Genomic DNA, 23101 nt, shown 5'->3' on the forward strand with positions numbered 1-23101 from the left:
AGCCCTCTAGGTCTCTCCTCTCTAAGCAACATTTTCTTCTGACTCTTTCCAAGTCACCTACCCTTACTTTTGGAGACAGATCCTTTTCGATTGCCTCATCCAGAGCTTGAATTCTTTTTCGCTGAATTTCCATATCCAGCATACATACCTTGCTTCAGTTCAGATGCTAAAACCTATCTATTTAACATATAACATCTCAGCTATCAGCACAGTGTCAAGCAGTCTTCTCTGAAGTGCCAAGAAGCTTTTCGCAGATACTGTTCTTTAAAAATCTGTATAACCTAACATCACATAAAATAGCATAAGGTGTACTTGCATAGCACGTGCTCGCCCCCAGAGGCATCCTATTTCCCAGGTAATCACTATTTCTACGAACATTTAGGTATGTCTCGTTGTACACACGCTATAGTTTCTCAGGTTTGCATATGTTAAGTGCCCTGAAACTGTGATATCCCTGAAGGCGCTGTTTAAAATTTGTAAAGCAAGAACCTTAATGTATAGAATGTCTTCCCGAAAGAAATTAGCTCAAAAGCGCAAACTTTGTTGTAAAGTAGATATAAATTACATTTACAGTCTCTACCTACAAACTTTAATTGCTGCAACGTTTATTCCTCTCGAGGGGTTAAAGACACAACAAAGGCTGCCCAAGGGATACAGTATCTGGGATGTGTTTAAAAAGTGGGATGTCTTTAAGAGGCCGGCAGTCAGACTGCAGAGGGCAGGGAGTTATGGGCCGGACACAAAAGGCAAGTTTTTAATACAGCGAAGGCTTGTGAATTCCTCTCAAATGGTATGGGGAGGACGTCAGGCATTTCTTGAGCCGAGTTCATATGCAGGGCCATCCCACCGCATTCCCATCGCGCGCGCACCGGGTATGGAATACATTAAAGGCGGCGAATGAAGGGAGGCAGCGGAGGGGTCGGCAACGAGCACTTCTGCATTGCTGCCCTGTTCAAGTCAGAAATTAAAGAGAACCGCAGCAGCCCGTGGCGGTAAGAATAGATCAGTCCTTCTTAATGAGTGTTTTCAAGCTGTGCATCGCGCGCACGACGTAGACGCGTTCACGTTTTTTTCCCCACTAGTAAAATGAAGAGTGTAAGTGTGTTAACTGACTGCTAAGATGCAATGGTCTGTGTAATATCGGATACATCAAGTACTGAGCTGTATTCGTATTTATTCAGCGATGTCTTACCCCTTTCAAGTCCCACAGAGCTTACGTATGAGTAGACCTCGCAGAAGCTTTGGCACAATTTGTGTAAGGAAATGTGTACTTGTGCCATTAACGTGATATCTTAAAGTGCTTGTATTTTGGCGGCTGTGTGAGGCTTCAGTGTGCAGCTGTGTGAGATGGAGAGTTCATGCATTGTCACCCGAAGGGGGACACATTAGCAGCACAGGACGCCCACCCCACACATCCTGCTATTACTTTCGTACTTTGTCACTTTTTTGTCGTTTGAAGATGCTGCTCGTTGTCTTTCTGTTCTCTCTTTGGTGAATTGTGTGACGTGAACCTCGAAGACAGTGTGCCCAGGGCAAAAAAATTTTTTTTGTGGTAGAACAATTAAAGACTGTTATGAGAATGGATCAGGCCAATATAGGGTTAATCAGTGCTTAATTTAAGACTGTGGTTTCCGGTGCTGGGCACCAGCCTTTAATTTTCAGAACGGCATTTATGACAGTCTGCCACATGGTGGCGCTATTTGTTTAATTTAGAGATAAGCACAGCAACAGTTGTTTATTAATTCAATGTACATAAAAAATGACTAATACCTGCCACCCAACCGACTCTCATAACTTTGGGACCGGGAATAGTTTGAACTGTCACTCTTGTACGAGTTGTATGGTCATGGTTTATGGTTGGTACTTATTTGCTTTACAAATTTAAGCACTGTAGGGTGTGGAATTGGTCTTAGGGAAGGCGTCTTTTTGGAAGAGAATAGAGAATGCATGGGTCCGCTGGGTGCTAGTGGAAAGGACTTCATCTGACTTTGGTTGCCAGTAGATACAGGCAGAGCTTAATTTTTATTTTTTTTGAAGTGCATGAGGTCAAATTTTGTCTTTGTAGCTCCCTGCTGGTGTTGATGAACATCAGGTTTGTCAAATATTAAGTTCCACCTCATAGTCTTTCTTCTACCGCCCTACTCTTTGTGTCTCTTTATCTCTTTTCTGCTGATTCTTTTTCATTCAGATCCCTCCTTTTGTTCTCTCTTGCAATCTTTCTCTTCCTCCTTCTGTCTTCCTTTTCTGTGTTTGTCTTTCTTCATCTGGGTGATAATATGATGGAGAAAATCAAGGCCTGGTCCACAAAAATGAGTGCTGGTTTCTTTCATCTTCAACCACTTATTCAAATTAAGCAGTGGATACAGGGGTGCAATAGTACTTGTCTCGGACAGCAACGGTGGAGCAAGAGACTGTGCAGAGTTTGCAGTTTTGGAGTAAGGAAGGAAATCAGATCTAGTGAAAATTTAAGCTGTACAGAAAAAAAGGAAAAACTAGTAAAAAGGCTTGACGTACAAATATCAAATGCAAAATTTCCTGTCAGTATCAGTCAACTCCTCTGTCCATGTGAGTCTATCACAGTCAGGGCCGGACTGGCCGTAGCCGGCACTGGGTATTTTCCTGGTGGACCGGATGGGTGGAGTCTGGTTTTGGAGTTGGGCGGGCCATTTTTTTTATTGGGTGCCGGTTTTGCTGCAGTGCTGCAATATTGCCCCCCTGTAACAAGAGCAGCAGCTTTTAACCCCCCCCCCGGTCCAAATTAATTGCCAGGGCTAGCTGGTTTGCGTTCTCAGTCCGGCCATGATCTCAGTTGTGTGTCTCCCGAGCTTGCTCTGCCTTAGTGGCTCAAGCTGAGACCCATTGATGAGAACCAGACAGGTTAGCATATCGCTGGCAACCTTCTGTATTGTTTAAGACAAGCAAAAAATGGTGGAATGGAATGCTACTCAAGCAATTCTCAGTGATTATGATTGGTTCAAGCTTTTCCATCCATCGCTTTCTTCTTCTTATTGTTATTTTTGCTCTTAAGCTCACTAAGAACAAACAGGTTTCTTGGTGCTGGAGGATCAAAGAGAGGATCAGCAAACTTAAGAGAAGACAATCAGCAGAAAAAAATGATTTCAGTGCTCGTCTGAAAGCTAGATAGTTTCAGTTTCCAGTGGGAGATTGGTCCAGAGCTTGGGTGCAAGATGGCGGAAGATCAGCAGCCTAGAAGAGATCTTTTTATTTTAGGCACATTAAGGGGGAGCCAGTGCGAAGAGCTCAGACAACTACTAGGAGTACAAGGTAACAAGGATAGTCTTTAATTCAGATCTTTCTGGTCCTTATTATATATTGTAGGCTAAGCAATGGGCCTTGAATTGTACTCTTTATTCAACTGGTTGCCGGTGAAGCCTCCCCTGTGCTTCCAAGACATGGTCATATTTCCATAGCCAAGGAAAGTTCATTTGACCAATTGCAAATGTTTCTGTGCTGGATCCAGGTGCAGGTATATATTTTATGAGCCACCAAAGGAACAATTCCAGGTGATTTCACTTGCCTTGCTTCTTGAACTGCGTGTTGGTGGAAAATGGTGCCTATTGTTTTCATCCGGTGTTATGGTTCGGACTGTATGATTTGTGGAACAACAGGTAAGTTGGGAGGACCAAGAATGGTGGCCATGTTCTTGGCAAGTATGAATTACTATTTAATTCTGTATTTCTTTAAATGTAGAGATGGCACTGTACTCTGCGACAAATTCACTGAGCAAAGTATTGCTAATATTACGTTCCTCGGTTTCAAACTGAGAGGCATTAGCTTGAAAATATGGCAATATTATTTGGAATGTTTTTTGTAAATGTTGCAGAGCAAAAGGGGCTAATTGAGGTTCTTTGTTACATATGAATGTAAAAGCGCCAAGCGCGGTTCAAGTGGTTAAATGGCAGCTAATAGCTGCGGTGGAACATCTGTGTCTTACTGTAGTGTTTGATGCTCAATCATTTCTGCTCAGGACTTGGCACACACAGCCAGCATCTCTCTCTGGGAAATCAGCGGCACATTGTTTAGCTGAGATGTCATGAGGCTGGTGCTGTGCAATCGGAAAAAAAACAAGTTTAACTATTTCCGGAATGCGGATAAAATCACAATTTCCTACACTTACCCAACATTTATTTTGTCTTACATTGAGCATTTTTTTTTAATAATGAGAACTGCTTCTTTTGCATTGATTATCAAAAATGTATGTATCACAGTTTGTATAATTTTCTAAGCCTGAGATTAAAAGCATCAATCAGTGTCTGTAGACTGCTTAATGTTTCTCCAAAGAAAGTAAGTGACTTTGTAAAGCTTCTCCCTATTTAACAATATTCATACCCTTTAAAGATGGAACAGTACTCTCAGATGTCAAGGATAGAGCAGAGGTCATTGAATTTGCGTTTATACACATGCTTTTGTTATACTTGCGTATAGTGATATTCGCATAAACTGTCGTTGGGCAAAAGAACAGTCACTGTGTTCTTTACAAGTAGTTACAGTACTCATTAGTTGAACAATATACGCTATACCAGTAAGGTGACTGTCACCAATAAAACGCTAGCATAGAATAGTTGTACAGGGTTCCAATGTAGAACAAAGGCCCCAGACTTCTAGAGCAGATAGTCAACTTGTCCTAATGGACAGCAATAGTCACTGTACTGTGGGAACAAACAATAACCACAGCAACCCAGTCCAGAACAGATATAAAGACACACCCAGAGCACTACAAAAAGTCTTATGATGGTCTGCTATTGGAGCAGGTCCGATGTATTGATGAAGATTCTGATCCAGTGTTGTTTGCTTTTGGGTTCTTTATGTAGGAAAAACAGCCGACACTTGTTTCATCTTGGACGACTTTTTCAAGGCTGAATAAAGTAATAAAAAGCCAGGTTGTCAATGGGGAATCAGAGGGCCCAATAAGTTAAACAGGAACCTGAAAAAGGGGACAGGCGGTGCCCCAAAGTTAAACTACTGCCATAAATGGCAGACCAAGGTGAGTCCGTAATTAAAACGCGTTGTACTATGTCGCTGGATACATGACCAGCAATTAGCAATAGAGGGGCATGATAAGCCAGGAGATTATATAAAATGAAGTAACAGGCTTGGCGTATGTGTACCAAAGCGTGTGACCAGTCCAGACCATTATGAAAATGATTACATATGTACGATAGGTGGATATGCTTTCAGATCTGCACATCGATAAGTCAGTTATATTATAGTTAGGCTTTCCTGTTTTCAGTTTCTATTTTTGGTAAATTCTGGTGGGGTTTTTTCAGTGTTTTCAAGTGATTTCAGTACCTTAAAAAACAGTGGTTATCAGTGGTTACACATTTTTGTGCCATTAAAAACAACATAAACAGTGTTTTTCCAGTGTTTATGGAACTTTTTACTCTAATTATTGCTCGCTTTGCACTGATAGTGCATGGTATATAGACAGTGTACATACAGTGTATATGAGGTCCAAATAAATTTTTACAAATCAAACTTTTCGTAGTACACCATACAATACTTCTTCAGTGAGTCTTTGGTCATGCACGCTTGCTCTTTCCTTCCCATGTAAACTTTTATCTGTGAAAAGGCCCTCTCAACATTGGCACTTGAGAGAGGCAACGCCAAAATAGCCAGTACACAATTTGCTAACTCTGGTCACTGACATAGCTTTCCATGCCAATACTGGTGCACTTGAAGATCATGATTCTCTGTGACAGGTTCTGCAACATATACGTTGAACTGGGAGCATATACCCTCAGAGTTATTGAAGCAGTCAAAAATGAAGCAGCACTTTTGAAACACCATAGAAAATTTCCCTTTACGGAAGGGATCTATAACACTGTACCACAGTGAGGCTTCATTGACCTCAAATGCCATGGTTGGTGAAGGGCTATTTCTCATACATTGTGAAATAAAAGTTACTGAATTGCTCCTCAACATTTCTTTGCTTTCCAAGTGGCAAGCACCCTAACATGGAACATGTTGCAGTGCCAAAGTCAAAGACTACTCTCAAGGAGATGTTTCACATCTAAACCAATTATGCTGAACACTTGGTAGGCAAGGGTGTTTTCAAACTCTAGTTTTTATATTATGTCCACTACAGCAGTCATGCTTTCCTGTAAAAATGTAAGAATGCAGTAGAATGTACTTTTTTTCAAATCACTATCAATATGTGACCAAAGATCCTCACATTTCTTGCCTTTGCCATCATCACTCAGCAAGAGTTCTGTAAATGGTTGCCACATGGATAATATAGCATTCATGGCCTGTAGGACTGAGAAGCACCAGCTAAGTGACACAGTTGGGATGACTCTTTCATTGATGCTACACAAAGCACAAAATGAGAAATATTTGCGATTTAGTTTCCCCGCATAACAAAACAGTGCACCCGAATGGACTAAAAAGTCAATAGCATTCTTCATTAACTCTGAAGATTGTAATGATGCTTTCAGCATACCATCTAACAAGTGGCAAGGATCTCTTATAGGGAAACACTTCAGCTCGGGTATCGATTTTGACATGTCATCACAACTTTTTCATATATGCAGCTGAATCACTGCAAATACATACAATATCACTCCAATCTTTGTTGAACTTGGTAAGAACTTTTTGCAGCAGCATTCCAAGTGACACTGCATTCCATGTTTTCCAAAAGTCTGGTGTCATGTTTTCACCATTATCCCAGATGCTTTGTGACTGCACTCTTTTCATATATACCGGTCACTATACCTTGCATTTAATGTTTAAAGCCTGGGGTGTTTGGCAATTCACCTACTATCAATACTGGCTCACTAGAAAAGGGGTCTGATGTATCAAGGGTTATTACCCCTTCTCTGTGGGTAAATATGATGGTACATATATTGGAAAGATTCTTATGAATCATACATTTTTCCTATCAGTGAAAGACTCAAACATAGCCAAAAGATATTGATTGATATTTCCTGATTCTCTACAATTTATAAAATAAATAAAAACACCTAAAACATGCTTCTAATCCCTGTATTTTTAGACCAAAGATCACATAACTGAAAAAGGAAGAAACAATATATTTGTGACATCCCTACACAACAAAACTCAAGCAGAATAACGTTGGCCCAGTCTTCCTTACAGCTACCTTATATAACAAAGTTACATTGTATCGGCCCCTTCGGGAAGAAATAAAAATGACTCTTTCACTCTCCTTTTAATTTCTTTGAATGGCATTTAGTTTGTGGTTGTGCAGGTTTTTTTTCAGTGTTTATATGATTATACTGGTGAGGGCTATTTCCCTTTCGGTGGGGTTTTATCAGTTATTATAGGTTTAAACCTAAAACCGGACAGCCTAATTATAGTCAAACATTCAATTTATAACCTGTCAAAGTACAAGGGTGCTCTCGTGGCGCCGTATTACCCACCCACCTTGGGTAAAAATCTGCTAGACCTGCAGCCGCAGTCTAGACCAAAATATAAAACAAATGCACCGAAGCACACCAAAACAATGTTACTTTTATCCTCAGACAGTCATGAAATGAAGAGAACGCAACCAGTCAATAAAGTTCCATTTGCAACTTTCCAAAAAGTGATTCACAGCTGTAGCTGTATCAGGTAATTCAAATGTATTCCATTGTAGACAAAACAAAGGCAGCCATTATCAAAATGATCATACAGTAGGCCAATAATCAGAGAATCCTAGAGTCCAACAGAGTTTGCCGGATCATTATAAAGAATATTCAGAATGAGAGGTGTGAGAATATTGAAATTATCTAAAGGGGACAATATTTACAATGGCCATAAATACTGATTAACAAAGGAGTTTTATAATGTAGACAATAGTCCCTGTACTGTCACATTATTCTTGGAATATACAATATTCATGAAAACCTGTGGCTTTCCAGTTATAACAGGGTCAGAGAGAAAAACTGTGCTCACAGCCTCCCAGGTAAGAGTAGTAGTCACACCGTTCTAGAGTAATGCAATCACCATTACATCATAGACATGAACTATAGTGGTAGGATTGCAGGAAAGAACAATATTCACAGGATCAGATGGTGGTGTAGTAAGCACAGGAAACCAGGGTACAAATGATAATCATGGTTCTAGGAGTAGAAAAATAAATGTGATATTCTTGGCATCACAGGTTCTTAAGAAAGAATCATTAAATGCAGGAGTCTAGGATAGAACTGTATTTACATCATACTGGGGTTGAATAATGTCACATGATACTGAGCTAGAACTATACTCATACCAAGAAAAAAGCAATATTCAAAGTATATTTTGGGAACAATATTTTCTTAGGGTAGAACAACATTCATAGGATCCTACAGCGCAACAACATTCACAGTATCATACTTGCATCACCAGGTGCAGGAATGTTCGCACAACCCAAATAGAGAACAATACCAATATAAACCTGTAGCAAAACAATACCCACATGATACATGGGGCAACCAATCAGGATTTGTTCCTAAGTTTGAGGAATACCTGCGGGACTCTAGTATAGAACAATACACACAAGATCCTAATCTAAAGCAGTAGTCACAGGATTCTGTGGTAGAACAATAGTCACAGAATTGTTGGCACAAACAATATTTACAAGATTTTAGCAACAAACAAAATTCAGAGGATCTTAGGGTAGAAGACAGCTATCAGGATCCAAACGACGAACAACATTCACATGGTTTAGGAAACTCCAAGACTGACAAGATACTAGTGAAAAAAATAAGAATAATATAATTGGGACAAAAAGTTGTGCTTCATTTTTTGCAGGGTCCCTGTGTAAAATAATTGTCACTTAATCCCTGGACAAACAATATTCATCTAATACTCCAAACTAAAGTCAAAGTATTTTGGGGCAAATTATAGTCATAGAAACCTAGACAACAACAATGTTAACCCAATCACAAAGTAGATCCCTACTCCTAGGATCCTAGAAGAGAACAATATTCACATGTTCCTATGGCAAAAATAATATTTACACTACTAAAGGGCTGATTTAGAGTTTGGCTGAGAGTGTACTCTATCGCAACAACAGCAAAGTACCATTTCAGTCAAACTCAAGTTCTGTCCACTCTATTTAGATGTGGGCATACCTTTAGTGTATACATGTTGAAGTGTACTGGAGCTCCGTTGCCTACATACACAGTGCGGGCGGTTGGCGGTTATAACAACACCGTCGACCCTATATAGAGTGAATGGCGTTATGCGTTTTTTGTTGTTGTCTGTCACTGCCAGGTAAAGCCTGGTGTTGAGGACAATAAAAAAAAATAACGACCACTACACTATGAAAAGAAATACTCATGGTTTGGGGCCATTAGTTTTACAATTTTCAGTATTAAACTCTGACTTTGGAAGTTTCTTTTTGAAAAATGTAAAACTTTGTAAAAGTCTAACAGAGTCCTGTCATGTTTGACAGAGGTGACTGGCTGACATCTCTAAATTTGGTGGCCAGCATGCAAGTCAAGGCAATGGAGAATTTTACACACTTGTAAGACATCGAGCTACTGGTTGAGGGGGGTGAAACTTTATTCAAGCTGGAACCACAGTCCCTGTCAGGGTGAGGCACAAGCAAGCTCCAAATTAACCTGTGCTCAACCCTCTGGTAGCTTGCCACTCAAGCAGGCAGGCTTAACTTAGAGGCCAGGTGTAAAGTTTTTATGCAGCACTTCAAACAGTAATAAAGTGAAAACACAACACAAGAAAAATCACACAGCAATTCAGAAAAATAAAGTACAAAAGACCAAACTGAGAAAAATCCAATCAGTAGAACCAGAAATATGCAAGATGAATGATTTCAGTGAAAATAGCGCCAAAAAGAGCAAAGTGCCAACGGTAGATAGCTAGTCAGACTGGACTAGGACAAAGTCACAAGTTCAGGCTGGCTGCCATGGAGCACGGGCAACTTACAGGGACCCAGTTAGGCCCACTGAACAAGAGTACCTTAAATCCTGGTTTGCAGAGAGTTGTGAGGTCCGTCGCCTAGGATGTGTTGTGCAGCCGAGGAGATGCCTCGGTTCCGAGGAGCAGTGAAGCTGCAATGCGAGGTCTTGTGTGGTCATCAAGGATCCCATTGACAAGGGTTTGTAAGTGAAGTCCAGCGTCAAGGATGCGTTATTAAGTCCAGACGTTGAGTCGGTTCTGAAGAGCTGTGAGGCTGCGATGTGAGAGCTTGCGTCGTCGTTGAGGCTGAATGCGATGAGGGATTTGTGATGCGAGGGTCTGCGTCAGGAAAGCTTTGCACAGATGGTGGTTCTAATTTAGGCTGAGGGGTGGATGTAAAGTCCTTGCATTGGAAGAATCCTCGCAGCAGAGGCAATGCATTGGTTCTGTTTGGGATTGCGCAGCTAAGCAGAGGTGATGCGTTGGTTCTGACGGGTCCACATATAGGCTGGCAGAGCACATTCAGCCCCACTTCTAAGGGTCTAGATTCTAGAACTGAGGTGGCACTACCTGGCAGGGTGGGAGTCACAGATTAACGAGTCCAGGTGCTGGTTGCAAAGTTGTTGGAGCCTTCTGGCTCTAGTCAGGAGGCCATCCAACTAGCCCTTTGAGTCACTTTGGGGTCCTGGGTCGAATAGAAGCAGGTTCAATCCTTCTCACCCAGGGAAGAAGGCAGCAAGCAGCAGATCAGCACACCAGGGCAGCAGTCCTTTCAGCAGCACAATAGTCTATCTTCCTAGCAGAGTATCCACAGGTCCAGAAGTGTACTGAAGAGTTGGTGTCTGAGGTCTAATATTTATGTATGGGCCTTCCTTTAAAGTGGGTGAAACTTCTAGAGGTTTCCCTTTGAAGTCCCCAGGCATTCCACCCTCCATGCCCTGGCTCCAATCTAACAACAGGGGATATGCAGCCATTTGTTTGGAGGCAGGACATAGCCCATTCAAATGTAAGTAGGGCCTGTTTAACTCTGCCTTCCCACCCTGCCAGTGATGGCCCATCCAGGCATCCCTCAGCTCCCCATTGTGCATGGCTGTCTAGGAGGAAGTCAGCTACACCTAGTCATGTGACCCAGAGACAGGCACTAAATGGCTAGGGATGGAAAATGCCACACAGATGATAGATGGAATGCAGGGCAAATCAATCATTCAACCACAGTCAAGAGATCTGGGTTAAATCCATAGTTTTTTGCTCACCATGCAACCACAGTTTAAACCCAGTCTGGCAGTTCGGGCTAGCGTGATCCCATTGGGAGCAGGGTCAAGACTGATTTGCATATGGCTGGGTTCAAACTGGAATGGTATGGAGAGCAAAAAGAACTATGGATTTAGGCCCAGATCTCTGGATTGGGGTGAATGTTTGACATGGTTAAACATTCTGTCCATCAATTGTTCTTTTTGTAACTTTCTAAAAGTGGCATTTTCAGAATTGTAATTGAAAATCTTTCTTCACACGAGAGAGTATTTTTCATTACAATTCCAAAGGCACAAAACGTGGGCTGTTTACCTGCTTCCATTTGGATTTTATCACTTATTTGATGTAATAAGGTAACTCCAATGTTAGTTCATGGTAAAGGTAGGCCGTGCAGCAGTGAAAAATTAATGTAAGTGTTTTTCACTACCAGGACATACAAATCTAAAAAAAGGGCATGACCCCCTTTAGGCTGCCCAGGGCGTACCCTTGGGGGGACTTGAATGCAAAATAAAAGGAAGGTTTGGGCCTGGCAAAAGATTTATTTTGCCAGGTTGACACATGAATTTAAAACTGCACACAAAACATGCTGCAACTATGCCACTTACTTGGTGGGTGGCACAAACAGTGCTGTAGGTTCACTTGTAGTATTTAATTTACACATCCTGGGCACAGGTACTGCCACTTTACTAGGGACTTAGAAATACATTAATTATGCCACTAGGGTATAAGCCAATTCTACCATGTTTTAAGGAGAGATCACAAGCACTTTAACACTGGTTGGCTGTGGTAATGTGTGCTTGGTCCTAAAGCCCACATAAATGAAGTCAGCAAACAGGAGGTTTAAAGGTAAAAAGTCTGGGGATGACCATGCAGAAAGGGGCAAGTCCAACACCACCCTGATAGACATACACCCTAAATCAGTCCCTAAGTTTGAGTGATATTTAAAGGGCCCACGGGCAGAACATTGGAAAATATTCACACAATGCTATGGTATTGTATTGAATTGTTTGTAGTAGCATTTGTAAACAGCTTACTTGCCCTATGTGGGGCACTGAAGCTATTACTAAATGAGTAGCACACTACACCATGTGGGGGTTATGGCTGGAAGGGTGTTGCCTTTGCTTTATTCTATGTGGAAAGTGTTGCCATTTCATGTGTGATGGCCACCAAAGGGTCGCTGCAGGTTCCTATAACCAGAAATCAGACAACGCTGTTCTTGAAGACCCCATTTGGTAACACCTAATGAGCTCCTCATAATTAGTACTCATTTTACGGTGACTCCGGGCAGCACTGTCCAGGGTCAGACTCGGACAGAAAATAGGCTTGGGCACTGTTAGAACTGGGGTCACCAATTCCGACGTGGTAGCTTGGCGCGAGATAGGAAGGCACCGGAAGGCAATGTGTAAAACAGCTGTGCAGCACTCACTCACACGGATTCAGCCATGCGCACACAATGACGGACACAACACCAGGTGCTTTTATGAAAACAAGATTCTTTATCTCCTTCAAATTGTGGGGGAATCAAGTCATTTCATGCATAAAACCGTTACGATTGCAATAAATCAGCCCATTTCAGGAGAACAAACAATTTAATGGAGGTGGTTCAATTGTAGCAGACAATTCATTCAAGTAATAAAACAAGTGTTTGCAGGACATCCATTACCTCCTTCAATTAAAGGGGACAGGGCGTTGCAGGGCAACAATTAATTCCTTACAGTCACTAAATCAGTGCAGTTCTAGGCAACAGTCGATTCATCACAGGGAGTAACCAGAGTATTTCAGTGTAACAACCAATTCAGTCTAAGGAGTAAAACAGTGCATTTCACGGTAACAATCACTTTATTCCTATCAAGGGATTCTCAGGGCTCAGAGTAGCAGTTAAATCCCCTCAGTGACCAAATCCCTGGCGACCCCGGACAGGCAACCCCTTTCCTAGAACTCCAGGCCCGAGCAATGAGATTTTGTGAAGGGGGGTGGTAGGGGCGCACCGGTCGTGAATCAGGGCCAACTCCCGGGTACAGTCACCAGCCCAGCAGTTCTGCTTTAGGGGCTCCCCGGGCCTGGGCCCGGTTGCAGTCCCTGGAGGAGGGGCGGACGCGGGTCTACCTTGCCAGGTGAAAGGAATTCCTCGGCAGCCCTCACGATCCCCACAGCTACTCTGCCCTCCCCCCAGGGGGGTGTTACCTCGTTGCCGGGCCTCCAGGCCGGATGGAGCCCGCGCAGACAAAGCGGACTCCCCGCGACTCTGGCACACGGCAGGGGTGAGGCCGGAGGCTTCAGGGCCGGCCTCCGCCTCGCACCGTCTTCCCCGTCCCAGGCGCAGATCTCTCCGGCCACACCCCCGGCGGCCAATCCTTGCGCAGCTTGCTGGGGGGGGGGTGCAGCAGCTCGGCCCAATAGCGGCGCAGCCCTGGCGGGGCGTGGCAGGTGACGCGGCCGGCGCCCCGCCACGTGGTACAGGCTGGGCTGGCTTCAATGGCCTTCCCCACGCTTCCTCCGGGTGGCGGCGGCCCTCTCCTGGCGTTGGGGGCCGCTGCAAGGATGGCGCAGCAAGTGTCCACGATGGCGGCAATTCCCCGGGTGACGGCAGCACAGCGTCTCTTACGACGCGGAGCGGGGAGGGGCCGCGGCGGTGACTTGGGCAGCTAGCGCTTAGAGTCGCCCAGCGCTAGACGGTAGGTTCCTGGGCAACGGCGGCGATTTTGGGAGTTTGCAGCGCTCAGAGGGCCCAGCGCTAGGTAGACACAGCGCTCAGCAAGCACAGCGCTTGGGGGTCACAGCGCTAGGAAGACACAGCGCTCAGCAAGCACAGCGCTAGCTCGACAACTTTTTTCTCAGGGGCACAGGTCTGGCAGCACAGCGCTTGGGGATCACAGTGCTTTACCTGCAGTTCTTGGAAGGCCCACAGCAACAGTCCAAGTCAGCGCTTGTCTTAGGGGGAAAAGACTTGGCCGGTCCCCCTTGTAGGCTTATTAGAGGGGGAATAAGAGGTTGAGTTGGGAGGCATCAGAGGTGGGTTCCTGCAGCACACTGGAGATGGTCCCCTGGGTTGCCCCCTCACCCGGCAAGCTCAGCAGGCAGGCAGAGTCCCTCATCTAACTTGGGTGCAGCAGGGCCTAGACTCAGTCAGTCCCAGTAGTTTAGGTTCTCCCCTAGGCCCAACCGCCTACGCTCCGGCAGAGGTTCCCCCAGGTCCAGTGGTGCCCCAACTGACTAGTCAGGTTTCCCTCCTTTCCTCTTATACCCCCAGGTCAGGTGACCCTCCTGCAAAGGCGGCAAAGCATAATCCCTCCCAGGGCTGGAAGGTTCCAGGAGCTTCCACATAATAGTCTATGGGACAAAAAGGCGGGATGGAAAAGGATACTGTATCAGAATGTCCCAGCCTGCTCCTAACCACTGGTGTGTGTATGCAACGGCCACTCCGCAGTAGCAGGGGCCTGTCTCAGCCATGTTGTTAGGAGAGAGCACCTGCACCTCAGCACTGTTTAGCAGTGGTAAAGAGACCTAGGGCCAACCAAAAGATGGTGGGAAAAAATGAGGCAGCAAGGGCAAAAAAAATTGGGTATACCACCCTAGGGCTGACAGGTCTAACAGGCACCAAATTAAAAGTTGCTCCTATAAGTGGAAGCACACACCATCTGCCCAATCCAAACATGTATTACTGGTTCCCTACATGTGGGCAGAGCCAAAGCACCTATCCAGGTGATTCTCACATAATTGTCTGATTAGAGATGCACCCCCAAGTCAGACCACAAAATCCATAAAGTAGTTTCGAACTTACAGAAATACGCTGTATAGGTGTTTTGAAAGGTATGGGAGACTGCATGCATATGTGTTTGCTTTGTTTGCCCTAAGTTGGCTGGGTATGCCCAGACGTGGGTCCCTTGCTCACTTTGCCACTGGATTCAAGATAACCTGGCTGATGAGGGCTGTTAGCCCGAAACCGGTCCCAGGATGCTTGTTTCCGGGTCCAGGGAAGACATGGCTTGGCAGTTCGGTCTGGACTGTTCCCACGAGGCACAGGGTCAAGACTGATTTGCATATAGCTGTGTCTGGACTGGGGTGGCAAAGCGAGCTAAAGAATGATGATGGATTCAACCCAGATCTGTGACTGGGGGTGAGTGTTTGAAAAGATTCAGTACTCCGTTCATCATCTCCTTGTCTTTGCTTTGTTTGCCCTAAGTTGGCAGGGTATGCCCAGACGTGGGCCCTTGCTCACGTTGCCACTGGATTCAAGATAGCCTGACTGATGAGGGTTGTTAGCTCAAAACCGGTCCCAGGATGCTTGATTCCGGTCCAGGGAAGACATGGCTTGGCAGTTCAGTCTGGACTGTTTCCATGAGGCACAGGGTCAAGACTGATTTGCATATAGCTGTGTCTGAACTGGGGTGGCAAAGTGAGCGAAAGAATGATGATGGATTCAACCCAGATCTCAGACTGGGGGTGAGTGTTTGAAAAGATTCAGAACTCCGTCCATCATCTCCTTGTCTTTGCTTTGTTTGCCCTAAGTTGGCAGGGTATGCCCAGACGTGGGCCCTTGCTCACTTTGCCACTGGATTCAAGATAGCCTGGCTGATGAGGGCTGTTAGCCCGAAACCAGTCCCAGGATACTTGTTTCCAGTCCAGGGAAGACATGGCTTGGCAGTTCAGTCTCGACTGTTCCCATGAGGCACAGGGTCAAGACTGATTTGCATATAGCTGTGTCTGAACTGGGGTGGCAAAGTGAGCGAAAGAATGATGATGGATTCAACCCAGATCTGTGACTGGGGGTGAGTGTTTGAAAAGTTGCAGCACTCCGTCCATCATCTCCTTGTGGTCGCTTTGTTTGCCCTAAGTTGGCAGGGTATGCCCAGACGTGGGTCCCTTGCTTACCTTGCCACTGGATTCAAGATAGCCTGGCTGATGAGGGCTGTTAGCCTGAAACCGGTTCCAGGGTGCTTGTTTCCGGTGCAGTTCAGTCTGGACTGTTCCCATGAGGCACAGGGTCAAGACTGATTTGCATATAGTTGTGGCTGAACTGGGGTGGCAAAGTGAGCTAAAGAATGATGATGGATACAACCCAGATCTGTGACTGGGGGTGAGTGTTTGAAAAGTTTCAGCACTCCGTCCATCATCTCCTTGTGTTTGCCCTAAGTTGGCAGGGTATGCCCAGACGTGGGCCCTTGCTCACTTTGCCACTGGATTCAAGATAGCCTGGCTGATGAGGGCTGTTAGCCCGAAACCGGTCCTAGGATGCTTGTTTCTGGTCCAGGGAAGACATGGCTTGGCTGTTGAGTCTGGACTGTTCCCATGAGGCACAGGGTCAAGACTGATTTGCATTTAGTTGTGTCTGAACTGGGGTGGCAAAGTGAGCTAAAGAATGATGATGGATTCCACCCAGATCTCTGACTGGGGGTGAGTGTTTGAAAAGTTTCAGCACTCCGTCTATCATCTCCTTGTGTTTGCTATGTTTGCCCTAAGGTGCCAGATTATGCCCAGACGTGGGTCCCTTGCTCACCTTGCGGCTGGATTCAAGATAGCCTGGCTGATGAGGGCTGTTGGCCTGAAACCGGTCCCAGGATGCATGTTTCCGGTGCAGTTCGGTCTGGACTGTTCCCATGAGGCATAGAGTCAAGACTGATTCGCATATAGCTGTGTCTGAACTGGGGTGGCAAAGTGAGCTAAAGAATGATGATGGATTCAACCCAGATCTGTGACTGTGGGTGAGTATTTGAAAAGTTTCAGTACTCCATCAATCATCCCCTTGTGTTTGCCTTTCTGAAAGCAATAGTAAAAACCGCCCCACCAGACCATAAATAGGGTCACAAACATCAAAAAAGGGCCCACACAGTGACCTGTCAGACCAGCCCTTCAGGCACTGCCAGACTGCTCTATAGACCAGTCCAACCCTGACAACGTCCTGATTGGGACAGAATGATTGCAACATGGTATTTAATTTGCAAAATTGAGAGCCTGGTTAAAGGTGATCTATCTTCTCTTTCGCTGTCCCAGGTATGGAAGCCACTCAGGCTGCACAGATGTGTTCCCCAACAACACCATGCTGCCTGTAATCTAAATGATTTGCTATTTGGTGCATGAGCAATTAGTTAAACTCCCCCCATTATCCCAGAGAGTATACCATTCTGATTTTTATGTGAAAAGAGGAAATTCTCTCAATAGACCGTGCTTCACTTTTAGTGCAGGGAAATGCTATCTACAATGGCTTGAAAAGACTAGGATGGGTTTAATGACCACATGCAGGGTATGGTCTAAATGTAGTTTTATCTCTACCCTCTAAATATCATTTTGAGCATATGGGTAATACATATTTTAAATATGTTTCCTTGACAAGTGTGTCCACTCTAAGCAATCCATGTGATAGAATGGCCAATATGCTTTGTAGTATTTGTTGTGTTGAACATTATTCTCAAGTTCACCAAAATAAAGTTGTACCAGTGTGCACTCTCTTCCTAGCTCAGCATCTATAAAAAGGGACTTTTTAAACTTGATGTTAGATGAGGTTTGACATCTTACTTTTCTTGGGTGTTAAAAGTTAGTTGAGGTGACCAGCCCTAAACCTATATGGTCTCATTATGTTGGAGGGAAAAAGTGGTGGAAGAAATACTCACATCCCATAGAGTGGATAGTATTCTGCCATTTTTGACTATGATTGCTGGGCAGTAGATTCCACCACTGTGCAGTAAAATGTAGTAAAGTGGAATTTTTCTTTATAGGTTTCAATCATGTTTATTGGCCATTTCAAATATAGACAATGCTTGCAGAATGTTACAGACCTTTATTAAAATCCTTAACAATACAGCAATACAAGATATACTTACAGAATTGTTCTACCCATAACAGGAGGAGAGAGGAGGGAAGAATTAGAATAAACAAGGAAACAAAGTTATCTGCCAAATAGCTCAAGGCAACACCATCCACTTGTGTGGGAACAGGCTAGAAATGTATGTGGCTAGTCACAGTCTCAAACCCAGGAATCGGCACCATGGTCAACATTTCTCCTTCGTTTTGAGCCTTTCGGCTACCAATGATTAAAATGCAAGCTTTGTATTAGTGAGACTTCAAGTTTTGTGGGAAATCTTGGTGTCTTGCATCTCCCTTTTTCTTTCTCGTAAACTACTGCGGAGTTCTGGGAAAACCAACATTTTGGAACCTCTGAAAGTTTAGTCTCAATTTTGTGATCCCACAAGGGTGATAGTCTCTTACAGAATCAGTGTTCCCAATTCAGTCAACTCTATGCTCATTCCAGGGGAACTAGTTCTAGGACCTGTGGTCAGCAATTAGGAAACCTTACATCTAGTACAACAATATATTAATGACTCACAACCTTTATCAGGAGGAAGGTGGGTATCAACGTTCTGATATTCTTTGATTTGGCTACTGGAAGGAATCCAAGGACCTTCTTTTCATAGAGCAAGCTACATTCTCAAGCATCTCAATCTCTCATTCCAGATGGATAAGCATAAAGACTGGACAGTGTTTACATTTTTCTTGTTGCTTGAGGTTTTTACTGTGGCCATCTGCTGGTCCCTTTTGCTTTGACCCTTTTTATTCCAGCTGCATCACTGTGTCTTCAGTGTGGCAAACATTAGTTCTAAGCTATCTAAGCTGGTTTGCACTGACGATACTATCTTCTGAATGCTTAGTGAAGTGGTCTTCAAGTCTGCCAGCATTTACAAAAAGAAGGGATCTACCCGTGGTCAGATTGGCAACCCTTAGATCATTGCCACCCCTCCACCTCAGGGTTAACGTGAGGAGGCCCATGTCCTCTGATTTCTTAAGGTGGCATAGCATTTACCAGACAGACTAGAACTCACAATATATCCTTTTTACAGAGCTCGGCTACACCCTCTCATGCCAGAAGTCAAGATCCCTGATTTAAGAATAAGCTCTGTGTATCCCAAGTCACTCTCCCTTGAGCCATCATCCATCACCAAATCTTCTCAGACTCACCGATCAGCCTGCTGGTTACACCATTGCCACCCTAGCCTCAGGGTGAAGAGTGATGTCTCGCTGGTCTAGCTCCCTGCGGTTCCTGTAGAGTGTTGCGGCTGGATGGCCCTCAAGCAGATCAGCTTCCATTCACGAGCTCCCTCAGAGCAAACACCAACCAGCATGACCTCTTCCCAAGGAGCGCTTCACGCTGCAAGACTTTACTGGGTTGGAAATAGTTAGTCGCTTGGGCCGGAATGACCATTTATTTCATCAGGCATTTTCCTGGGGCACTGAACCTACTGGGCCAATTTTTGAGGGTCAAGGGTCTCTGCCTCTGTCTCCAGGCCTCTGAGGTTTATGCCTGCAGGTACAGCAGGCAAAATGGGACTTTGTTTATTTAGACCATAGTCTTTAAACACAATTGGAACCCAAGTAACGGTGACAATATAAATTCTATATCAAATAAGTTTGTAAATACACCTAAAACTATTAACAACTCACATTAATGGGAAAGGCCTAAGATAAATTAAAATCAATGCCCCTCCTTTGATTTCTCCCTTACGAAATCTTTTATGGCTTTCAGATATTTTCCCATAGCGATTGCAATGTCAAGAGATGGCATTTCCGTAAGTAGACAGACCGCTTGGGCACGAAAGCTTATCTCTTATTTTAAAAATAAGGGGCGTAAAAGCAATTTCCCTATAGCTAAAACCAAGGTACAATCAAGCAATATGTGCAAAATGTTGTTTTTTGTTCCTAACCCACATTTACAAATACCATCTGTCTGAATCTTTGCTGCTTTTATTTTTTCTTCCATCATCCAAGGATTAATGCCAACTCTGACCCTTAAAATTTCATGCCTGAGCCCTTGATTAGGCAAGATATCCAAGTACGGGAACCATGCTTCGTTTACCCATGAATTACTTAACCACTGGACTGATTTTTTCACTCTCATGTATTCTAGGTCCAACGACCTTGAATATATCTGCCCTTGGTATCTGAGAGTACTCTTTGTGAAATCTACATCCAGGGATTGCTGCGAAATTCTAACCTTAAGGCGCACTGCTATTTTCTGGAGATTCCTTCTTACATCCTTTGCCCATTTTAGGCTACTAGATTGAATCTCCACCCTGCACCATTGTGAGACCTGCTGCACTCCACCTGGGTCCTGGCGTTTCCAGAATCTTAACAAAGACATTTGGGTCTGTCCACTCCATGCTATTAACCCTAACTCCATTCTGATAGCTTGGATCATTGTGCAACTCGGTAATGACAATAGCATTTTTAAGATCTTCCCTTCTTCACGATCCCACCCACATTTACCACTCAGGTAAAGAACTTCTGCCCCATACAGTACTTGCAGGGGGATCATTGCTTCAAATGCCTTTAACATGGGTCTATGTGACATGTCACCATATTCTTTATTGAATTTTTTCAGCCCGCAAACTGACGAGAAGGCTTTCACTTTTTGGGCCTCCAGGTGAGTACACCATTTTAGTGTACTATCAAACCAGAGACCCAAGTATCTCTATTCCTTAACTATCTCTAGTTTGTCTTGACCTAAAAACCAACTAAAATTCTTGCCTCTTTTCCCAAAGCATAAAACCTTTGTTTTTTCCATATTTACGGTTAAAAACTTTCTATCACAGTAGTTCTTAAAAACATTTAATTTCCTTTGGAGTCCTAGCTTCGTTTGATCAAGGATCACAAGATCATCCGCGTATAAAAGGCAGGACACTTTGTTTCCACTCATTCTAGGGCTAGCACTTCTTTCTAGTTCTAATACGGCAGGGAGGTCTGCTAAAAAAATTGCAAATAACAAGGGGGCCAAGATGCACCCCTGTCTAAGGCCATTCCCTACAGTTATTTTATGAGTCAGTGACCCTTGCGTATCTCTAATTACCTGGGCCCAATTCCCTCTATGTAACTCTTTTAGAATCATTAGTATACCATCCGGGATTCCATACTTTTTCAGGTCTTCCCAGAGGCAATTACGATCCACAGAATCAAAGGCTGCCCGAAAGTCGACAAGCAGCAATACAGCTTCCCATTTTGCTCTATCGACTTCCGGGCCAATACCCATAGGGTAAAGCAATGGTCTATAGTGGAGTGTCCTTCTTTGAAGCCCCCCTGTTCAACTGAAACAATTGATCCCTGCTCTGCCCAATCTTTTAACTTACCTAATATTATTTTAGCAAAGATCTTTTCGCCAATGTCTAGTAAGTTAATTAATCTATAATTCTTTTGGGCATAGACATCTCCTTTCTTGTGTTTCGGCCTTATTATCGCTCCCTTCCAGTTTATTGGGATCCTCCCAGATTCTAAGATTACTAAAAACATAAGCGAGAAGAATTCTGCCCACCAGGACAACTTTGATTTTATTATCAGGGCTAATAGGTTATCCGGACCTGCTGCTCTTGTTAGTTTCAAGATCTTTATCGTGTTAAACACGTTTTCTACTGAATCTGGTTTTAGGTCTTCTACTAGGCCACTCCAGTCCCGTGATACATCCTCTTCAATTTCTCTCCCCGGGGTATACAGTTCCAGCAGATATTCCTCCCGTGCACCCTCTTCCACCACACAATTCATTGAGGCAACCGAAGGTTCTGTTGCTGATTGTATCAGCTTCCAGAACTGATGTACGTTCTTTGATTCGATTGCCTCCAACAATTTTCTCCAACAGGTTTCCTTATGGGCTCTTTTTGTACTACATATTAGCATGGTGTAATCTCTCTTTAGCTTAACAAGTTATCGGCCCTAATCTGATCACATTTTTTACGCAGACTGCGCACTTCTCTCCTTAATTCCCTTTTCTTATTTAGGCAATCTGTGTTGAACCACTTTCCTTGTCTAGCCGGTGTATTTTGTTTACTCTTTGTAACCCTTGCATCAATTCTGAGTTCTATACCAAGGCTTTGTGCCACTTGTTCTATTTTCTCTACATACCAAGCCAAGTTTAGGCCACTCACACATCCTAGGTCAATATTTTGTTGTAACCTGGTTAGCCTTTCTATATTTTTTACAGTTAACCTTGTTGTTATACGCCTGGGATAACCCATCTGTTGTACGATTACATTATGGCAGACAGTCTGATGGAGATCTACAAGCTCTAATTCCATTGTATTGTGGTCACTGCTTTCTCTATGGCAGATCCTGAAGCCCTTTACTAATACAAAATTCCATACTGGCATAAAAACATAATCTATAGGGCAATTTTGTGTACCCAGTTTAAAAGTTTTCTTCGCCGGACAGTCTTGGGCTAACCTACCGTTTAAGCAAAAAAGGCTTTTTGTCGCTAGGTAATTTTCCAACTTTACATCGTGAACTGAGGGGAGGCTTTCAGGGAACTTTGCTTGATTTATATCATGAGACTCCAAGATTTCCATATACCAGGTATCTAACTTCTTTGGGTGTAATTTGTGATTAAAATCTCCCACCAACAAGAATATATCCGAGCCATACTTTTCATATAGTGAGTCCATATCATTCTTAAAATGTCCCATTTCTACACCATATTCCTCCTGGGTACCCCATTGCATATATACATTTAAAATCAGCATGTTTTAATAATTTTTATCAGCAACCATTAAGGCTATCCTACAACCAAGCAACCATTTACATGTTACAGTAAGCTGGAGTACATTCTTCACTAGTTTAGTAGATAATAGTGTCGTTATGCCACCCGCTGGGTGACCAGACCTTGGTTTTATTGCCGAGCGGTGGAGTTGGCGAAAGCCATCAACTACAGGGGTATTACCGCATAGCCAGGTCTCTTGGATACAGATGATCTCATTGCTTTCTGCAAGGTCTTTTATAAGTTCTTGCTTTATTTGATTTCCTAGACCATTTATATTCCAAGAGACCAGTTTTATGTCATGTGGCAACCCCTTTACCTATTCTGCGTCGCTAATGTACCCATCTTCATCAATTTCCTCTAAATATCGCTGGGAGGACCCTGCAGGGCTTGTTCTATAGCTCCAATTCCCCCAGGATTTCTGCTACTCACCAACAGGGGTGCAATTCCAGTTGCTTGCAGCTCCCAAAGAATGCACTGAGAGTA

General features: G+C 43.8%; 1 protein-coding gene across 2 annotated transcripts in view; it reads left to right on the forward strand.

Moving 5' to 3' along the window:
* The first annotated feature begins 738 nt into the window (after positions 1–738).
* KANK4 (KN motif and ankyrin repeat domains 4) overlaps positions 739–23101 on the forward strand; it is a 692064-nt gene continuing 669701 nt past the window's right edge. For both annotated transcript variants that reach the window (XR_014960662.1, XM_085602436.1), the window contains exon 1: positions 739–992. The gene's annotated coding sequence lies outside the window, so the exon portion shown is untranslated. The remainder of the gene's footprint in view (positions 993–23101) is intronic.

This window comes from Triturus cristatus, chromosome 4_2 (genome assembly GCF_964204655.1).
Source record: "Triturus cristatus chromosome 4_2, aTriCri1.1, whole genome shotgun sequence".
NCBI classification, from domain to species: domain Eukaryota; kingdom Metazoa; phylum Chordata; class Amphibia; order Caudata; family Salamandridae; genus Triturus; species Triturus cristatus.